Source organism: Pleurodeles waltl, chromosome 11, assembly GCF_031143425.1.
Source record: "Pleurodeles waltl isolate 20211129_DDA chromosome 11, aPleWal1.hap1.20221129, whole genome shotgun sequence".
NCBI classification, from domain to species: Eukaryota; Metazoa; Chordata; class Amphibia; order Caudata; family Salamandridae; genus Pleurodeles; species Pleurodeles waltl.
In genome coordinates, this window is record NC_090450.1 from 264,259,921 (window position 1) to 264,281,364 (window position 21,444).

A 21,444-nucleotide genomic window follows, 5' to 3' on the forward strand; every position below is an offset into this window, starting at 1 on the left:
TACCAGTTCTGGATGGAATTGTGTGGGATAAAGTAATGTTTGATATATATGGTCCCACTAAATTGATTCAAATACCGTATGTCCTCAAATTATCTATGAATGATATTGTTATACCAGGCATTGTTTCTGATGATTGGGATGTGAAGACAGTAGATTCTATGCTAACGGATTTGCAATATTATACTGTCTATGACGATGAAGATGCTTACCAGTTTAGAGATAATCATGGTGACATGTTTTGTTACAACTATTATGGACACCACTTTATTCATAAAGCTAGTAGCCCTAAGTCCATGTTTAATTATGTGCAATGGGAACATTGCTCGACTGCTCCACAAGGGAGTTCAAAAACGTTGTAGCAGTCCCCACAGTATAGATACTCGGGAGAGGTATGTTTGGTTTTAAGGTAAGTGTTTTTATTGGTTATTGAAAAAGGTACTATGGATATTTCAGTTAGATGGTTTAAGTTCTGTTTCTCCTTTGGGTGATGCGTTTCTCCCCTCTAGTGGTATGTCCCTCTTCTTCGTCTCCTTTGGCACTGTGTGTGGTCGTCCTCGTAGGATCCCACCGTCAACCATAAAGGGAAAAGGAACAAATATCTTCTGTAAGTGGGATGACCACATGCATTCACGTCCTTTCTTAGTCTAACTACTGGGGAATGGGATACTGGGGGGGGGGGGGTGATTCTGTGTCCGTGAGGATTGGAAGGTAAGTGCTTATTATCTTGTTCACTCGTGCGCAGTGGAGTTTTGTGGTTTCCACGTGCTCTTCAGGTGTCCCTTAGTTCCCTCCCTGTCCTCCCCTCACCCTTCCTCCCTCCCTTCCCCAGCTCTCTTCTATTAAAGTGCCCCTCCTTTTGCCCACAAGGACCGTACCTTCCAGAGCCACGACCCTCCGGGGTCGTGGCTGGCTCTGGGGAGTTCCTCGCGTCGGTCTCCGGTATGGTTGCCGATCGGTCCAGGCTTCCCGTCTTCGAGACCGGATCTGCTCCTCCGAGGTCCGCTGTCTTCGTCCTGGGTTTCTTGGGGCTTTTCTCCTCTCCGATCGTTTTCTCCGTCTCTCTGCTTCTCCTCGCCGCCGCCGCCACCTCGCATTCCTTCCTCTCCCTTCTCTCTCGAATTCCGCCCCTTTTGGCCTCCTTCCTCTCCTCCTGGCCAATCCGAACTGTCTTCGTCATAGGAGGTTGCCCCGGCAACCTCCCGATGCGTGCCTCGCTGTGAACGCGTTCCCAAGGCGACGTGGGAACGCGGAAGTGATGTTCCGGCCTCCTCCGGCATGGGGGAGGCTTCTCGATCCGACACGGAGATCGGGGCCACCCGGTCACACACCCTTCCCCAAGAACTGTCCTGTTCCAGGACAGGAGACGACAGGGGAAACCGAGACAGATAATCCGCGGGGGCCTGCTGGGATCCCGGAACATGGCGAACCTGGAAGGAGAATGGCTGAAGTTCAAGGAACCATCTGAGTATCCTAGAATTCGAATCCTTATGGGCAGCTAGCCAAGTGAGGGGAGCGTGATCTGTGAATAGTATAAAAGGCCGACCCAGTAGATAGTATTGTAAACAGTCCACGGCCCACTTGATGGCCAGGCACTCTCTCTCGATGATGGGATAGCTACGTTCTCTCGGAAATAACTTTCTACTGATGTAGACAATGGGATGGTCCAGCCCCTCGCTATCCGGTTGAGTCAGAACCCCCCCAAGCCCAACATCCGAGGCGTCCGTATAAAGGTGGAAAGGTTTTGAGAAATCAGGACAGTGGAGGATGGGGCCGGAGGTTAATGAGGCTCTCAACCGTTCAAAACTTGCGTTCTGTGATTCAGAAAAAGGTAAAAGCCGATTGGGATGGTGTTTCATAAGGAGATCCGTAAGAGGGGCTGCGCAGGTGGAGTAATGGGGAATGAACCGCCGATAATAGCCGACTAGCCCTAAAAATGAGCGCAACTCCTTTTTAGTGTGGGGAAGAGGTGCATGTAAAATGGCATCAACCTTCCGCGTTTGTGGTTGTAGGGTACCTTGTTTTATGCGATACCCTAGATAAGAGATGTCGGTTTTCCCTATAATACATTTCTTTGGATTGGCAGTTAAGCCGGCTGTTGTGAGAGTCTGGAATATGTGCTGTAGATGTACTAGATGGTCTTCCCAGGTCTCACTGAAAATCACCACATCATCTAGGTATGCAGCCGAGAATGTAGGATAGGGTTTTAAAATCCTATCCATGAGTCTTTGAAAGGTTGCTGGTGCTCCGTGAAGCCCAAATGGCAATACGGTGAATTGATACAACCCGGACTGGGTGGAAAATGCCGTTTTTTCTTTATCTTGGGTAGCTAGGGGAATCTGCCAATACCCTTTTGTTAAGTCAATTGTGGACATGTATTTTGCTTTCCCTAGTTTTTCAAGAACGTCATCTACCCTGGGAATGGGATATGTGTCGAACAGAGAATTTGAGTTAAGTTTGCGAAAATCTATGCAAAACCTGACAGTACCGTCAGGTTTGGGTACTAGGACTACCGGTGAACACCAGGGACTAGTGGATGGTTCTATTACTCCTAAGGATAAAATTTTTTTGATTTCTTCCTCGATTATTTGTTTTCGGGCTTCGGGAATGCGATATGGTCTTACTCTAGTGATAGTATTGGGGTTGGTTCGGATGTTATGGTGTATCAGGAAAGTTTTGCCTGGTTTTTCTGAAAACAATCTTTGCCATTGTTTTAATACCTTATGTGCTTGCCGTTGTTTATCCTCAGTTAAAGTTTCGTCAATTGAGGGTAGATCATCTTTCGGGGCTGGTGTGGTAGGGCAGAATTCAATGTCTAGTGTCTTGTTGGTGCATAGAAACTGGCCCATTCCTACGTTATGGTTTGGTTGTTCGGGTGCCTCCCATTTTTTAAGTATGTTCACATGATATATTTGGGTTTTCTGTGGACGGGATGATATTTCAACCAGGTAGGTGACGGGGGAAATTGCTTTGACTATCCGATAGGGACCTTGCCATTTTGCCAGGAGTTTGTGTTCAGAGGTGGGTCTCATTAGTAAGACTTGATCCTCAGGTTGAAATACCCGTAATTTACTTCCCCTGTCATAGTGGGACTTTTGGGTTTGTTGTGCCTGTTCCATGTTTTCATGTACTTCAGTCCATAATCTGTGTAGGTGTGTTCTTAACTTTTGGGCATATTCTAGCAAAGGAGTCCCCCCTTCCTCCGCCTCTGCCTCCCAGGTTTCCACAGCCATGTCTAACAGGGACCTAGGTTGGCGTCCAAACACCAATTCAAACGGGCTATGACCGGTGGATGCTTGTTCATGGGTTCGTATTGCGTATAATACTAACGGCAACTTTTGATCCCAGTCTTTCCCGGTTTCATGGATAATCTTCCTGAGTAGCGTTTTAATAGTTCGGTTATACCGTTCGACCAGTCCATCCGTTTGAGGATGGTAAGCGGAGGTTCTTATCTGAGCAATACCTAACGTTTTGCAGACCTGTTTCATTAAGGTGGACATAAAAGGGGTACCCTGGTCTGTAAGAATCTCGTGGGGAAACCCAAGACGAGCGAAAACATTAATCATAGCCTGTGCAACTGTTTTGGTAGTCATGCTGGTGAGGGGAATGGCCTCGGGGTATCTGGTGGCGTAGTCCACAATAACTAGAATATAGGTGTGTCCCTTTGATGAAGGAATCAAGGGTCCGATTAAGTCCATTCCTATTCTTTTAAAAGGGACATCGATAATCGGAAGGGGCATAAGAGGTGCCTTCTTAGGCCTTCCAGGTTCGGTTAACTGACATCGTGGACATTGTGTGCAATATCTTCGTATGTGTGCGTATATTCCCGGCCAATAAAACCGCCTGAGCAAATACTCTTCGGTTTTTTCTCTCCCGAAGTGTCCCCCCCTTGGTTGATTATGAGCTAAGGTGAGAACATGTTCTCTATAGGCTGTAGGTACTAGAAGTTGGTGTTTACGTACTCCCGACCTGGTGGTAGTCACCCGATATAACAGGTTTTTCTGTATAAAAAAATAGGGACCCACCTCCTCACTCTCTTCTGTTACCGCCGACCTCCAAGCATGGGTAAGGGAGGGGTCCTCTCTTTGTTGTTGGCAAAAGCTACTACGAGCCTCATGTAGTTCTGCCACTATCTCTTCGATGGGCTTGGCACCTGATACCTTCCGGTATTGCTCTCTCTCTTGTCGTTTTTCTCTTCTGGATAACTTTCTGCGGTCTACTGAACATTCAATGTTACTATCTGAAAAAGGGGCCTCTATCCACCAGTCCTGGGATACCTTGTTATCTCTGACGTGGTCTAACAACTCTTGGAAGTGTATGTAGTCCGTTCCAATGATACACTCCTCGATTAATTGTTGCATTATTCCCACCTGCAGGAAATCTCGATAAGGACCCCACCCGATCTGGAGTACCTTTAGGGGATATTGGGCCTTATCCCCGTGTATACAGCAGATAGATACCCATTGTTTCACTTCTGTGTCATCGTCGACCAGTTCTTTTCTAATTACCGATTGGCTACAGCCTGAATCCACAAGGGTATACACATTCTTCTCATTAACTGTTATCATTGTCTTGAACTTCAGTGCCCCTCTTCCTGTACACAGTACCCTACGTCTTGTCATTCCTATTTCCATTGGTTCCCCAGTTTCTTGTTTCTGGGGACACATACGTGCAATGTGTCCCCATTCACCACAATTATAACATTGGGGTCCCGTTGTAGGTGATGCTTCAGGAAATCTACGAGTGGCTAGCTGATCGTGTGGGTTTTTCGCAAAGGTCTTTGGATTCGATAGGACCGGTTTAAGGGTGGACCGAGTTGGGAGGTTCCTGATATCTGTAGAACGATGAAAAGCGCAAGCTAAGTCGATAGCTGTCTCAGTATCTACTTTTGGGTGTTGCCTGATCCAGTGTTTTGTGGACGGTGGTAGTCCTTCAAGATATTGTTCTAATATAATAGTCGTGATAACCTCCTCTCGGCTACTCCCAATATGGCCTAGCCACTTCAGTGCTAAGTCTTTGACCCGAAAATAAAAGGTCCGGGGATCTTCGTTGGTGCCCCATTTAACTTTACGAAATCTAACCCGGTAGTACTCGGTATCGTGTCCTACCCTTTCGAGTATGCTGGTTTTTATATCTCTATAAGGTGTGAGACCTCCTGGATTCGCGGCTTGGTATGCTGATTGTAGGAGACCGGTCAACAAGGGGGCGACATACTGTCCCCATTTATCTTCTGGCCACAGGGCAGAGGATGCCACTCTTTCAAAGTTTGTAAAGAAGGATTCTGGGTCCTCTCCCTCTTGATACTTCTGTAGCACCGAACTGGGAACATTTGGGTGCACTTTGCTAGCGGCAATAGTCTCCGTGAGCTTTTTCATCGCCGTTTCATGTACTAGCTGATTATTCGCAAGTATGGTTGCCTGACTCTTTAAAGCAGATTGTAGGGCTTCTCGATCCTCTTTGGCTTCTCGCTGTTGGGCTTCCCATACCAGTTGTAAGTGTCTTTGCCCTTCTGCTAATTGCTTGACCATGGTCTCTAATGACGGATTTTTACTCATTGTGTATACTGTTTGGACTGTTACGGCAGGGTAGGTAATTCTATCCCTCTTCTGACACCACTGTAGCAGTCCCCACAGTATAGATACTCGGGAGAGGTATGTTTGGTTTTAAGGTAAGTGTTTTTATTGGTTATTGAAAAAGGTACTATGGATATTTCAGTTAGATGGTTTAAGTTCTGTTTCTCCTTTGGGTGATGCGTTTCTCCCCTCTAGTGGTATGTCCCTCTTCTTCGTCTCCTTTGGCACTGTGTGTGGTCGTCCTCGTAGGATCCCACCGTCAACCATAAAGGGAAAAGGAACAAATATCTTCTGTAAGTGGGATGACCACATGCATTCACGTCCTTTCTTAGTCTAACTACTGGGGAATAGGATACTGGGGGGGGGGGGGTGATTCTGTGTCCGTGAGGATTGGAAGGTAAGTGCTTATTATCTTGTTCACTCGTGCGCAGTGGAGTTTTGTGGTTTCCACGTGCTCTTCAGGTGTCCCTTAGTTCCCTCCCTGTCCTCCCCTCACCCTTCCTCCCTCCCTTCCCCAGCTCTCTTCTATTAAAGTGCCCCTCCTTTTGCCCACAAGGACCGTACCTTCCAGAGCCACGACCCTCCGGGGTCGTGGCTGGCTCTGGGGAGTTCCTCGCGTCGGTCTCCGGTATGGTTGCCGATCGGTCCAGGCTTCCCGTCTTCGAGACCGGATCTGCTCCTCCGAGGTCCGCTGTCTTCGTCCTGGGTTTCTTGGGGCTTTTCTCCTCTCCGATCGTTTTCTCCGTCTCTCTGCTTCTCCTCGCCGCCGCCGCCACCTCGCATTCCTTCCTCTCCCTTCTCTCTCGAATTCCGCCCCTTTTGGCCTCCTTCCTCTCCTCCTGGCCAATCCGAACTGTCTTCGTCATAGGAGGTTGCCCCGGCAACCTCCCGATGCGTGCCTCGCTGTGAACGCGTTCCCAAGGCGACGTGGGAACGCGGAAGTGATGTTCCGGCCTCCTCCGGCATGGGGGAGGCTTCTCGATCCGACACGGAGATCGGGGCCACCCGGTCACAAACGTATTATGACAAATTTGCATATTTTACTGGGCATGATCCGCGTAATGCTAGGTCCTACTATTTTAAAGTTACACCGTATTCTAATAAGCAAATGTTATTGACCGATACTAAATTACTGTATTCTAATTTGTTTGTATCTAAACTGTCGGTCGAGGGATATGAATACTGGTTCAAAACTGTTGACTTGAAAAGTGTTTGGGGTACGAAAAATTGGCAAATGCGAGGCAGTGACACGTTATTTAGAGTATGTATTATCCCTGTGCAGATGATTTTCCTCAATGACACAGTACAACAGACTATCTGTTTGGGCTTAGCGACGATTAAGGAATTAACTTTGCCTAGTATACCTGTCCCTTCTAAATTAAAAAATTGGCAGCACTATGTGAATGCTACTTTCAGTGACTTTACACATTGGGTCCAGAATGGTACACTTAACACTTCATCGTTACATCCAGGCGGGTGGTTATTATGGCCTATAGACACTAATATGTGTCATCAACGTTTTGTCACCTCTTCAGGGGGGTTCAGGACTAGTAGGGCAGACCCTCGTTACGTTTCACCAGAACATGCTGATATTATAACTACATACAGTGTGGGGAAGCTTTGTCAGCAATGGTTGAAGTCCTCCACGCTGGATGCAGTTAAGTCACATCTCATGTTACTGTCTAATAATACTGATTTACAAGATTTTTTGTCAGGTCCCAGAGTACCATGGAAGAAAAGGTTCTTATACGAGGTTTATAATGAGATTTGGAAGCTTTCACAACAAGAGGCTGCAGCCCGGTTGAGGCAGATTGATCAAGCAAATCTGATGCAGACTTTGTCTGTTGTTGATAATGGCATGCATACCCTTTCTGAACGTGTTTACACGATTGACAGCATTGTGTCCTCTGCTATAGACATTATTAAATTGGACATGTCTTCTTTATATCATGGGCAGAGTCAGACACGATCCATCATGCAGCTGGGTTGGACTCTTCAGACCTTGAAGGCGGGTCGCGTTCCATGGCAGCACGTTCGTGCCAAGGAGATCTTTATCTCTTTTAATTTGACTCGTCAACAACAACTGATGGCTAAAAAGGAAGCGACATATGTTATGTTAAATATTGAAAAATTAGAGAAACTGCCTTTCACGGTAGCTGAGATTCCGTCAGCTGAATGGTTGATCCATGGGGTTATTAATTTGCCTATCTCTACTTTGCAATTTACTTCGTGTTTGAAGCACATTCCGGTGGGTAGATATGAACTATTGGGAGACAGTTACATACACAAGGTGTGGGACCTTCCCTTTCAGTACAGATGTGTTAATTGTTTGAAGGAGGTTTTTCTTAGTGGCAGCGAATGCGAAGCTTCTGTCAGCCATTCAATGGTTTGTAAACAGCTGTCCTTGCTCGGGGCGTGTAATGCTTCGATTGCTAACTTAGCTTGTTATCTGAAGGGAGCTCCAGTCCCGGTTATTAAAAACACTTTCCAGGTGCTTTCTAACGGCAGTTACATTGTTCTTAACAGCGAACGCTGCTGTGGCATGCGTGCCGGAATAGTTTACATCGTCGTTGTCAACAAGGCCGTTACGTGCTGCGGGAATGTGTTGTTTCCCCCCACTCAAATTAGGGAGGTAGCGGACATCTGGCCTCATATTGCTACTTCCAAGGTTGATTTCGACAAGTTGAGTCGGCTAAAAGCTTTATTGTTTCAAAAGCATGTGGCCCTTACATCTGCTAGCGAGACCTACGCACTTCAGGTGGCAAGGTCATCGGCGGAGATACAGTCCCTTTTGAATACTAACTTTCCGACTCACTTCGGTGAACTTGTGGGGCGTATATTTAATGCAACCAGCACTGCTGGTAGTGCACATTTTTTCAAAGTCGTTGGTGTTGGTTTTGCTAATACCTTCTCTTCCATATTCGGTTTGATACCTTCGGCTATACATTCTATTTTCGGAAGCATTTTTGGGGGTTTCCCGATTACTTTGGCTTTATTGGCTGGAGTCTTGCTGTTATTGCAATTTTTTCGCAATGGCTGTCCCGTCACGACGAGATCCTGTACTGCTGCTCCCATCAGCGCAGCTGTGTCGTGAACGCATGATGCAGCATTTTGGAGCAACACTCCTGGGACATTTGGAGTGCGACTGGTCTCTGTCATTCAGACCAGTTTTGGATTGTGTGCAACCCGTGTTTCGGTGCCTTTGGTGCTCGTTTGAACATGCACTGGCTCTCTGTCTCTCATTGCAGCGCCCTCCAATGGTCGATACTGATCTGTTGATGTTCCCGATGAGGGCTCATTCCCAGACTTGTGCACTACGGATGCGCTTGCTTCGTGAGGCAGTTTATGAGATTCCCTTCCTGGAGGAAGATGGTATTGTCTCTTTCATAGGCCCTGCACGGGGTGCCGCCCTGAGTGGTTTTGGGGCTTTGGATCACACCTGCTCCATGGTACTTTGTGGCGTGGATCTTCCGATATTGACATATATCGAGGTGGAGGAACTCCTACGTTCTATTGCTTCTGTCTGATGATTGGATTTTTACAAAATTGACACTATATTGAATTTGGTTGTGCTCCCATGTTACCTAAATTTATGACTTTATTGTCTTCTCACTTTGTCGAAATACTTATTTTAGATTTGGTTTATATTTAGGGCATCCTTTTATGTTATTGGAACCACTTGCTACCGACAAGGGGAGGGTGTAGTGTGGTTAGTTTTACGTATTCATTGCGCTTTAGCTTCAGGCTTTAGGCCTTTGTGCATTTTGCCCTGAATATATTTTATTCATTTGCTAATAGCTTAGAGCCTCTGTGCACTTTGCTCTACATGCTTTTTATTAGGCTTTGTACTGTTATTTTTCAAATAGCCAGTTCTACGGTGTTGTTTTTTATTCATATCACACTGTTTTGCCTACTCTGCACTAGAGTTCTCCATAACATATTTACTCTGTGCTTCAGTCAAGGATACAGTCTGGTACATTGCCGATAGACGTGGTAAGAGTTTAGACTCGGCATTCCTGCGTAGGGACATTTTGTGATCTCGCTGACATGTTAGTTATAAAATCACTTCCTTGTCCCAGTACACGCAAGAGGGAGATTCCGACCAGGGAACCACAACTTGACGCTGACTGCCTCGTTGCAGATGCTGAACCAAGATCACAGGTCTTTGCTCAGGTATGAGGGCTGATATCCCCATAGTGATTCAAATAGGCAAGCTAGAAGCTTAACATGCTGTGCTCTAGATAGAACAAGCAGAGGGAGAGTAGAAACTGTTTGACAATATGATAGCTTTGTTTTTATGTTTTACTCTCCTTGTAACTATCACAATCCTACTGTGTTGTATCGTTCTGGTTATTGCGGCTCACGCCTTAATATCTAAAATACAGTCGTTTTATTAAAACATTATATAAAACTTATACTGTCTTTGTCATTTGTATATGAGATCATATTGGAAATAAGAGAGTTCGTTTGGATCTGAGTAACCACGACTTCCCTGAGAAGTTCCAAAGATGTCATGGGCTCGGCTGCCAAATCATTCCTTCCACATGGGAGAAATGAGGCACTGCTAGTTAGCCGGAGCAAAAACCGGATTTAGGGTGACAGAGTTCTTTACACGTGGGTCAGACTCAGTCCCCCACACCGTTATCGATCCTGCTACCTAGAAATCCAGTAGTCTCATTTAGAATAATGAGAGCCCACGCGACAGCATGTGAAATTAAAACGCCTTATGATGTGGTGACAAATGTTTGTTGTTGTTTATCAGGACTTTATAAGTTTTGGGATGGTTGCTTGGATGAAACAAAAATGTTTTCATATTTAGAAAAGGTGCTTTTTGAACAGAGTGATGTCCCTTTTTTTCTTGATAGGAGGGTTTGGATACTTTTGTCTGCTTACAGAAAAATGCATGAGAGATGTAAACAGATAGAATATGGAAATAAACAAATTAAGTTAGCAAGTTAGCCAGAACAAATTATTGCAAGATAAAACTGAAATCTACCAAGCTGTTACAGGAGAATCTGGCTTTTCACATTCCAGGAATGAGGAGTTTAAAAAAGGTGGGGGCCAGTGTGAGCTGCATGAACAGAGTGTAGTTCGTGCGGAGAGTAGCCCACAGTTTTTGGCAGGAGTTGAAATGCATTCTTTAAAAGATTACACTGAGCAAGAAGTTGGCGATGTTACCGGTATATTCAGACCACTTTTGCAGTGTACGATGTGTACAATTAAATCAGACAAGAGACAGGTACTGTCGCAAAATGTGCAGTTTCTGTGAATTCAGTGGAATCCAGAACATAGAGAAATGATGTTAAAGGTAGAACAAAATATTTTAGAGTTTGCCACTATTTGCACTGAGCAAGAGACACAGAGTTTCATGAAATTGTTTGATTTTTGGAAACAGTATAGCCCTCATTTGAGTAAAATTTTAACCCTTTGGTACAAAGTAACTAGGAAAAAACATGAGTTTGAATGGAGTTAAGAGTAGCTGTGTGCTTTTGATTCGGCAAATTAAATAATTCAACGGATTTCAGACTTGTGTACAGTCAAGAGGGAAACATTGAGTTACATGTAACTGTTCAGGGACAATGTGCAAACTGGAATTTGTGGCAGAAACAGGGGAGGACAAGGGTGCCCCTGGGACTTTGGATTAGAAAACTACCTGACTTTGGGGAGCGCTATACTCCTTTTGAAAAACAGTTTTTGGCTTGTTATTTGGCTGTTGTTGATACTGAGCAAATGACGCTAGACTATAATGTAGTTCTGAGACCTAAAATATCAATCATGCAGTGGGTGATGAGTTCTCCTAAATCTCACTGTATAGGACATGCACATGAGGCTAGTATCATACACTGGATCTGGTACATACAAGACAGGGCTCAAGTAGGACCAGCAGGCACTGCAGCCCTTCATGAACAGGTGTCACAAATCCCTGTACAGGATGAGGAGAGGGTGCAGAAGGTACCACAGGTAAAAGTCTCACCAGGGAAATGGAGTGCACCATTTGAATTCTTGTCCCCTGAGGATAGAAAGCATGTTTGTTTTGCTAATGATTCATTCAAATACGTGAGTACTAAAAGACATTGGAAAGCAGTGTCATACAATCCAGTTACTGAAAAGTTGTTGTCTACCACAAGAGAAGGAAAAAGTAGCCAATATGTAGAGTCGTACACTGTGTGTGAGGTTCGAAAGCAAGAGCTGCCTGGGACGTGTCATTTTTATACTGATTCTTGGTTCAATACCAATGGATTAGCCGTATGGCGTTTCACATGGCATGCAAATAACTGGTTCATTCATTCAAAGGAGGTGTGGAGCAAAGAGTTGTGGCAGGAAATCTGGGAAATGTTAAAACAGAGTAAAGTCATAGATGCTCATTGTCCCATTGACTCACTAGAACGCTGGTTCAATTCCCTTGCAGACGACAAAGACAAACGTTCAGAGGCAGAAGTGTCATCCCAGAATTCTGACTTGGTGGGGATGGCTAAGTGGGCGCACCAGAAATGTGGACATCTGGGAGAAAAAGCCACTTACAGGTGGGCAGAGATTAGAGGGATGCATTTTCCCCTAGATTTAATTAAAACTGTGATTTTGCAACGTCCTATTTGTCAGCACATACAACAGAGATCTGTCCCACAAACATTCAAAGATCAATTGGGGAGAGGGAAGTTGCCAGGACAGGTAGAAATCAAAGCTATTCTGTTAAATAGTGGAGAAGCTGATTTATTCATACAGATTGGAGACAGAATTGTCCAACTTTTCATAAATGCAGTGTATGGAGGATTGGTAAGGAAGGGGACTGCCCCAGCCCTTCTGACAGTGCAAGGAAAGGGAAGCTGTGATGCAGCAGATAAAAACCTCAGTGCTAAGGTGTGGGTTGAATCCCCAAACGGCCCTTCAGAACCTGCAGAAATTATAGCAAAGGCCCCAATAACGTCCTGCTGATTATAAAACAAGGAAAGGAAAAAGGAGAGCATATTTCAGGTGACAAATGTTATTTGCAAGAAAAGTCATACTGTTCCTTTTACAGATCTTACTGCGACTTGCCAATGACCATGAGTGTGCTGTGTGGTCTCCCTTCAGGCTTTTGTGTGTGGGGTCGGGGGAGGGACCGCACCCCCAATCTGAACCTCATTGATGACCTTCGTGCAACGCTCCTGCTGCTTTTAAAGTACAAAACCTATGGATCCATTTTGCTCAAATTGTGCTTCACAGATTTAAGTTCTGCATGGGATCAATGCAGAGTACAATGGATGTTCTGTCAGCCTGTTTGATTACATTTTTCCACTGGAACTAACCCATGGCATGTTATCATCTGATGACTGCTGCTAGTCTCATTTAGCAAAATTGACAGTTGGCTGACTATTCTTGCATGGGAACACGTATATTCCAGCAAACCTCTCAGGTGGACCGTGTACCTTTACATGATTAGAACACATGGGCCCATACTTATACTTTTTGAAAAAAAATATCAAAAATATTACCGCCGGCTAACGCCATTTTGGTGCGCCATGCGGGCGTCAGATTTATACTTTGACGCACGGCGACGCAAACAACAGGTGGGAGTCATTATTTTTGACGCAGCGGAAATGCAGCGGAAATGCCTGTGGGTCGATTTACGACACTGCAAACGGATATGCGCTGTTTTTTTTTACGCAATAGCATCAAAAAACACAGCGAACACAGCCATAATGGATCCCAGATGCCACTACAGACCCCAGGAAGATGACAGCAGACCAGGAACCAGCCAGGAGGACCCACACAAGAACCAGGACACTTTTAAGAAGAAAAGAAAGTGTTGCTTCAGTGCAGAGGAGCAGGAAATCCTGGTTAAAGAGGTGACGGAACACCAGCACCAACTGTTTGTCACATCAAAGTTGCCAATCAGTGGGAGAGAGGCTATATGGCAACAAATTGTCGACAAGATTAACAGTGTGGCCGAAGTACGCAGAACAGTCATCGAGTGCAAGAAACGCTGGCATGACTGCAAACGCAGGACAAAGGAAAAGATGGCCAGGAACAGGAAGGCAGCACTGCGGACTGGAGGTGGGAGTCCAGCACACCAGGAGGCCCTGGACCACATGGAGGAGGTGGTCGCAGCCGTCATCCCTGAGGAGATATTTAAAGGGATTCAAGGACAGCGCAGACTACCAGGAGACAACGCACATGCAGGGTAAGTCGCATAGGGAATTAAAAAGCACTAATGTCAACTGCAACCGGGGGGGGAAATACCTACTACACATTGCATGTAAGTCATCATATACATGGAGTGGCATGGGTAAAGATGCACGGCAGGGGGGCATGGCCCGTTCTGAGAAGACCTGGGGCACACCATTACACAACACCAACAACAGTCCCATGGGGGCATGCTGTCATGCCAATGATGGAGCAAAGGGAAAGGCACGACAGGAGGCAAGGCCACCACGTCAAACTGACATCCTGGCACTCGTCAGCCAACATACCTCCTACATTAACTAGGGCCCTATTAGCAATCCTCTAGCCAAACCGACAACTGCAATGTAACTGGGACAACAGTTGCCACTACCACCTCTGATCTGTGTGCAGCTCAAGTAGCCAACTGCAGTAACCTCCCCATGGAACATACATACCTAAATTAGGAGGTGAGGATGACATCTGCAACAATCTCCTGAAACAAGACAAAGGCCCCAGTACACTCAAATGTCACTGCCCGTAGTTGTCACAAACATCAGCCAAAGTAAACAACAATAGGAGCGACACAGCACTAAGGACACACCCATGCTGCATATTTCAGGGTCCATCCTGGGTAACAAGGCAACATCCCAAATGTCATACTGCTCAGACAACAGCATTGAGGAGGGGACACATGTAACTGGTCACTGAAATACACCTGCACAGTCAGAGGACGAAATAGGACACTGATACGACTATCAGGGCAATCCAATGTAACACACATTACCCAACATCAGCAGGACACATTAACAATGTCAACATCCATATCAGATCATAACATAGCCATGCATAGGATATGCAACATGTCAATTACATTTAAGTCGACGTGAACGATCAGGGATTGGGGCAGGTCCTGATAGTTAAGTGTGCTGCCAGGGCCATCAGAACACCCACAGCCAGTGAAAGGTCTCACCATGAGAATGGATATACACGGAGGGTCGAGTAGGACAAGAAGGTGGCAATTCTCGATTTGGCATAAACCAACACCTAGAGGCGATGAGGCTGACAAGTCTGATAACTCAATAACATACATGTGACACACAGGTGGGCCATAGGCCTGAAACAATGCCCATCTGAAGGACTGCAGATATTAATACAAAACAAGATCACAAAGTAAATTCATCAAAAGGCAGGCACGTCACGTCAAAATTGTCACAACACAGACACACTAATTGTACCCTGTTTCATTACAGAGGAAGATGGATCTCCTGCTGATAGGCCTGTCCCAGATTTCCCTGATGACATGGATGACGAGCCGATAAACATTCCCCAGGAGACTATCCAAAAGGTCCTTGAAACCCTCCAGACCCCACCTTCTGTCACAAGGAGGAGCACAGAACAAGCAGCCATCGCAGAGGAACCACCCACCAACCCAATTGTAAGACCTGCCAGCTCCAATACAGCTGAGGACTCAGACGACACTGGCACCAGCTTTGAGAGAACTGTAGTTGGAGTACAGCGGGAGCTGGCCAAGGAGGTGCGGGTGGGGATGCAAAATATGGCAGCCAGCCTTGAGGGGGTGCGTTCGTGCATGATGTCATCTGCAGATCAGGCAGCAGCTATGCAAGCCCTAACATCTATCTTGCAGGAACTGCAGAAAACCCAGAAGGAAATCAGCACAGCTGTAATACAGTTGACCCAACACCTACAACAGCAATCCTGTCAACGCGTGCACGAATGCAACATTGAACCCCTCAGGGCCGAACTGGCTGCCTACCATCGTGATGTGGCTGCTATTCTCAAGAACCAGCAGGCCCTCCTTGCAGCAGTACTGCCCTTAATACCTTCACAGGGAGCAGCCACCGGGATGTCTGACCCCACGTCTTCTAGCACTGAGGTGTGTGTTGCCCCTTCACAACCAACAACAAGGACAAAGCAGGCAACACACACATCAGAAGAAGAAGACATGGAACAGATCACATTCACAAGGAAAATGACCCGGAAGCACTAGTCCCTACCACATGGCCAACTATTACCAAGGTCCTGTGCTTTGTAACTTGCCAGTCTTGCAACAACTGTACTCAAGCACTGTTCTGCAAACCACTGTATATCTTGTCACCCAGCCTAGTGATTGTCTCTCTCCTACTCATTGGCTAAGTCTGTCCCTCTGCACTGTCTGAAACAGCAACCCCAGCATGACAAAAGCATTTTGGTAAACCCTTGTGTTAGATCACAATGTAAGATGTCACTATAATGGACTCACAATCATGGACAATGTACAGATAGCACTACAGCACTTTTCAATAAATAGCACTTACACAACAAATCTGTCTCTGGGTAATGTGACATATCAACTGCGCAGTAGATAATTGAAATGTCCCTACTGTCAAATAACGTAGCTTGTCAATACAACTGTCCAGATATTATGTAGTTAGAGAAATCTGCACAGTGACCATGATTGCATCATACTCTGCCCATCCTGAGGGACATATCTGATGAAGTGAGAAACCATAGACCACCATGCTGTGTTGGACAGAAGAATGCTTCCTCAAGGGATAACTAAGTCATCAAATAGTGCCCGCTAAATGTTGTCAACGTGCAAAAATAACACAATAAACATGCCACACTAATCTAAGTAAATACAAACAAAAAACCTGCACAAATGAAGGTGTCTGAGTTAACGTACAAATAGGTAATCATGCCGAACTGTGTCACAAATGATGTATGAGGATCATGAAGATAAGAATACAAGATTGCCAATGAGAACTCATCTTATAAGGGTGTGCATGATCATCACACTGCAGTCAGACCTAAAACTGTTTCCCCAATATCAAGTCTGGAAGCACTGTTAGTGACTTTGAAAACACACTTATCAACAGAAACACATTGTCGTCCATATTAACTGTGATTGGTGGTTGCAACAAAGGGTAGACACTTTGCAAGGTAGCTCTGGGTTAGCTGCCAATCGTACAGCTCAGTTGGGATTTGTTTGTAGCATTGGACACAGATGTTATAGTACAAAAGAGATGTACACGGAATCCAAACCCACGATCAAGTACCATTCAACACATACTATTAAGGGGCAACAAAATATTTATTAAAAGCTAACCATAGATGAGGAAACTGAGGGACAAATCTTACCTACCCTAATCTACCCTGACTACTAATTACCCACAACTGTCCCTAACTAACCCAAAGCTACACTTACTTATCACATGTAACGAAACGTTCTAAACATCTACCCCCCACACCCCTTATGAGACGGGACACATTGAGGACAACACATACTAACCTAAACACATACTATACTATCCTAAACAAATATTTGTTTTTTTGGTAAATTTGTTTTTAATGTTTTTTGCTTTTTTTGCTTTTTCTTTTTTTTTTACACACAAGAACCCCAACATATAACACACATGTAATAAGTCAAAAAAGAAACAAGCAAGACCCCCTACCCCCACCCACTAACACTGACTAAACTAAACTAACAGCCTATACTAACCTAACACTAAGCCCCCTAAGCCCACTAAATATAAGAACAAGGAAAGGGGAGGGAGGGGAGGGTATCATGTCCATCTATTCAACTGTCTAGAGGTTGGCCCTCCGGAGGGTCCTCTTGATATCCTTGACCCGCCATTTAATGTGCCGCACGTCCCGGCTCAGGTGGCTCACCTTGCGCAGCACTTTGTCCATCTTGTTTTCAAGTCTATTGAAGGCTGCAGGGTCAACAGCTGGAGCAGTGGCAGTCTGGGTACCGGTGGAGGAGGTCTGTGTGGGCTGTCCTGCACCGGTGGCAATGCTGGGGCCAGGAAGTCTAGCAGATGTAGATTCAACAGAGGCAGCTGTAGGTGGGGCCACCTGGCTCTCATTGGTGGTTGTTCCTGTGTTGGCTGTGGTGGGCACAGTAGGCCCACCCTGTGGGAAGGCTCGCCATGCCCCGGAGGCACGTTCATGGCGATATCGCCGGGCCATCCTCCGGAACCCCGACTCCACCAGCAGGATGTGCTGGTATCGCATGGCCTGACGCTGAAATTCACGGACCTGGTCTGGAGTCATGTTAGCTGCTGTGAAGACAAATGCAGATATGCCACATTAGTAACTGCATTGTGTGAAACAGCACAGCAAGTTAATCAGACAATACATCTACTGTACTTTTAAGAGCTCATATCACGATACAGAGCATCGAATGTCCCTGAGGAAGTACATGGCAGGCCAGACAACAAAGGTCACATCACACAAAGCACATTCATAACCCACAAGATGGGTAACAACTGGCCTTGACTTGCAATCTGAGTTCTGACAGTTAACATCTAAGAATCATTCTGCATATCCTCCACCAAGAACGGGGCTACAAATGTCAGTGTACGGAAAGCATAACTAAAGCCACATGGTCTGCAAGTTGTAACTGGACTTTCCAGTATGGTACCAAGTGCCAAACCTGAGTGTGTAAACTAGTATGCAAGCAAACCGTCACTTCTTCACAGGTATGTGTAACATACTGGTAGCATCAATACTAGGTATCCCATTCACAAACCCATGGCCGTGTTTGAGGGGGGGCGGTGGATATACAACTATAATTTGCCAACAACATGTACACCGAGGAGTGTATAGGCTAATCCACACATGTTTGTCTCTACAGACACACCACAGGTAAGGTCTATCTACAATTAGGAGTAAGCAAACCCTAGAGCACTCATAGGGTCAGACATGTCAGGAAAATCAGAACTTAGTACACAACATATACTTCCAGTGAGGCCTGACTTACATCAGACACAGAGTTGCTAGAACACCCATGATCATGAAGTGCATGCACACCTAGGCCATTACTTGATGTACTACATGTGGAAGTACATGATGCTAGGAGGTTCTACCTACTGTTTCAAAATTACGAAGGTAAATAGTGAAGCAGATGTCTATTGGGAAGCTATTAGCTCCACCAATCTTTGAGAATGTGGGTCTGACCGGCTGACTTAATAGGGGCTGACTTCCATTGCGACTCTTGGTGATACAAGTGTCAGACACATGACTATCCCCTGTACTCACAGTGGGGCCTACAGGGATGTCCTACAATCCCTACATGATACCATTGGATACACATTGCCTAACTCAAAACATGTGAAAACTGCATTCCCACTCATGGAACAAGTGAAAAACTTGCCCACAGCATCACACCTTGCTATGCGTCCAACTCACACGAGTCCATAACCAGCAAACACAACACATAACAGACATATCAACACTTACTGTAGTGCTCGGGTACTCAAATGTCGCCACCTCTCCCACAGTGTAGGGCGCCGGTCCACCTGGAAGGTATGGAAGGAAGAAATGTGCTCAAAATCTGTGCACAGTGCAACATTTTCTGTATCATTTACAATGTGTAGGCTGAATAAGTAAATGGCAGCCATTCAGACATGATGGTACTGCATCTGATATTTCACGGCCAACTTGTACATTGCATGGGTCTCCTGTGACAGTTACACACATATCTGCACACATACATTGTCCCTAACTATCATGTGGTTGCAAACTTGCCCCATAATTGGTGAGCACTAAAAAATATGGAGTGTAATCGTCTCATCATGTGCATCCAAGAGAAACGCCTGGTTACTTGAGGACTGCATTACCAGTCAAACATGCCTTGTGGCCATGACACATTTAGTGCACATAGGCCCAATGTACAGAGGGAGGGGCAGGGACTCCTGTAAGCCATCCTGTTTTTACAGTATAGTCAATTGATGTGGCCCAGCTATGGTGATTTGCACCAACCATGGAGATGTAACGCCATGTGCATACACTTGGACTGCCATCCATATTTGGATTGTGGCTCAACCGATTTCAACAAACAACTTACGATGTTAGCTGAGGGCACCTTACACCTTTACACGATGTATTCAATTCATGAACTGACATTTATCCTAAAAGATTAAGAAACACAATAATCCCACACATTCATAGTACTTCCGTGAACGCTTTCCTTCCACATTCACCAGACTCACATGAGACCAATGTTTGAGCCACTTTGCTATTATGAATTGTCGTTAAGGCAGCACTCATTTTCAGCATCATGTAGTGATTCTAAAGTCAGTCTAGCAATTGCGTCAACATAGTTGGCCTAAATGTTGATACATCTGTACTTCTCTGTCAATAATACCCTATATAGACATGATTGGCTCCTATTTTGTTAGCTGTGCTGACAGAAAGGCCGCACCAATTTCCTTCATGGTAAAGTTATCTGTAAGTTTGCAGAGCACGTGCTACCTGACAGCTAGCAATTGTGATTCTTGCCATAGTGCATCAATGATACCCTTATATGTCCCCAAAATTACACACAGTCATCAAGTTAGCTGGCAGACATTGCACTAATCCACTGATGGCACTACAGAGCATTTAATTGTACACAATAACAATAGTCGTACTCACCAACAGTGCCACCAATCATGTTTCCCAGGTGGTCCAAGAGATCCTGCTCCCTGGTGATGAGGTCAGCCCACCGGTGCTTAAGCTGGTGGTCACTCCTCTGGCTGGCATACACACGCTGCAGGTGATGCAGCACCTTTCCCCATCAGATTCTGCGCGCCTCTGTCGAGTACCCCTGTATGACCCTGCCCCCTGCCTGGATCATGAGCGGCAAGAAATGTGTCACCAGCCAGATGAAGCCCCCCAACTCCTCTTCCCCCATCCTGCCAAGACGTTGCCTACCAGACATACTTATAATTGAAGAGAAGGAATAGGGGTAAAAGAAATAGAAAGGGGAAATGGGTGAAAATAGGGGTAAAAAGACAGAAAAAAAGTAAACTTAAACACTAAAAGAGCCCAACTATCCCCAAATTAATACTACCCACAACAGACTCCCCCAAACAATAAATCGACAAGATAAATGGACAAATGTAGACAAAACACAGTACTACAGTATACACAAAAAAAAAAAAATCACAAAAGGACTTTACAGATAGCACACAGGACAAAAACAGCACAACATCTCTGGACAACACTCTCTACACAGCCACACAGTCTAGAAGGATCATAGACTGCAAAGTGAAAGTGAAAGTACACCCACTGTACATGATCTGTAAACAGGATATCCTATTACATCACTTCCTGAATGAAAAGTCCCGCCTTTTTCACGTTATGCGTCATTTTTTGTTTCACAAAACTGTATTTGCGTCATTTGTTTTGACGCACAGACGTGAATATTAACCCGCATCCACATAATGATACATGGACTGTACAAATATCTGGATGCGGGCTATATTTCAGTCCTGTGCGTCAAACAAAATGACGCAAATACAGTTTTGTGCAACAAAAAATGACGCACACCGCTAGGGACGTCAAAATGACAGTGCATTAACTGGTTAGGGGCATTTTTACTTGTTTTTTGGTTATTTTACATTTGGAACACATCAGAGATTGGCTAATTGAAGACAGTATGATGTTGATGGTATATGTTCACATGTGTGACATCATACTGCAGCGGAACATCATCCACTACACCCTTTACAGTCTGTTTACAGTTGGCTGACGTCATAGATGGTCATAAGTGTGGCCTACATATATGTGTGGCACAAATTGTGCATGTTTGCCATAAGGAGAGGATAGCAATGTGACGCACATATGTACAATACCTAATTGCCTTTGGCTCAAAGTGTGTGCTTTGACAACTAATTTGTTGGTTGACCAGGTGTGTGTGTACATCACATGAAGCATTATTGTACATTTGGTTGTATGAATGTGACGT